Source organism: Fukomys damarensis, unplaced genomic scaffold (assembly GCF_012274545.1).
Source record: "Fukomys damarensis isolate Sample0158 unplaced genomic scaffold, DMR_v1.0_HiC HiC_scaffold_16, whole genome shotgun sequence".
Taxonomy (NCBI): Eukaryota; Metazoa; Chordata; class Mammalia; order Rodentia; family Bathyergidae; genus Fukomys; species Fukomys damarensis.
Genome location: NW_022900928.1, coordinates 29515906 through 29517473, shown reverse-complemented (window position 1 = coordinate 29517473; position 1568 = coordinate 29515906).

Genomic DNA, 1568 nt, shown 5'->3' with positions numbered 1-1568 from the left:
TCTTTGTCTTAGAGTTTCCTAGAATGTCCCAAATAAAGAAACAATAGCTGGCAGTACCAGGGAATTCAGAGCTGTGCCCACAAGGCCAGCACCTGTTCACATCATTCAGTTCCTATGTCAGTCACCATACCTCAGCCTTGCTTGCTACACCACCTGCCCAGTGAACCTTGCATGGGAACTACTGAGAAATTATTCTGGTGCTCACCAGCCAGTATCCAGCCTTCCTTACTTCCCATACATTATCCCCTGTCCTGAGTGTTTTGCCTGCCCCCAGCAGGCTAAAATCTCAGCAGGAAAGACAGCAATTGTGTGTGGGGGCATCTCAAAGAGCAAATGCTTTTAATGGTAATTCGGGTTATAATATAGAAATATTGCACAATTGCTTAATAAAAATTTATGATAATAATTATAGCTGTGATTACATTAAATGATAGAGACGGAAATTAGAGATAAATTGGTATTACAGACATTTTTCATTGTTCAAAGTCAGTAGATAGTATTTGAACTTAAAATCAGAAACAGGCGTGTAGATATCCTATTTTAAAAATATAAGTAAATACCAAAAGAAACAGGTCAAATTGGCTAACTGCCTCTAGGAAAAAAACTTGGAATGTGAAGGGATAGGACAGGAATCTTTTTTTTTTTTTAATTATATGCATGGCTTAGGGAATTTTTTTAAATTTTAGGGCCATTTATATATTACTGATTTTTTAAGGAAGCCATTTAAGGAATCCTAATGAAACAGAGATAAGTGTATCTAAGTCTATTGAGGAGATGATTTGGAAAAACGTCGTCACAGTATGGAACAAGAGGGTGAGGGAAGGAGAAGAGAAGAAAGAATCACACAGATTGAGGCATGTAGCTGGGTTACTTAGCATTTGGATATCAAGCGTTGCTTCCAGAACCATATATAGCAAGAATGACTAAATTTGCTTAAGAAAATCAGAAAAAGTTCACAGAATATGAGGTATTTGAAACATGTCTTGACGAGAGTATAGAAGTCCCCCATTTCACAGAAGTTGAACTTTAATTACAAGGTGTCTGATCAGAAGGATATTCCTGGACAGGTGTGTTAAAGAATAATAAAAATACAAAGGCACAAAAGCATTGGAACATCATTTTGGAGAAAAATATTCAGTTTTTCTAGTTAGTGTGAGCATTTTGGAGGTAGTATTAGGGGGAAGAATGTGAACTTGATTTCACCCAAACTTGGCCAGTGTTTCAGGAAGTAAAAGAATGGAATCATGGACAAAGGAGGTAGTTAAGAGGAGTGTTTATTAGAAGTATAGGAAGAAAGAAAGCTCCCAGGAATTAGGAAGGATCCTGAAAGCAGCTTTGCCAAGCAAGCACTTTGTTTAGGAAAAGCAGAGCATGGGAATCTGCTCAGTGTCCTGTGGTCATCTATCTCAGCTAGCCTTGTGGGTTTAAAATAACCAATTAGGGGCCAGGGATTTAGTTCAGTGGTTTTGCGATCTGCCTCACAAATGCAAGGTCCTGAGTTTGGTCCCCAGTACAAAAAAAAAAAAAAAAAAAAAAAAAAATATAGGTCTTTCAAATCGCACACAACA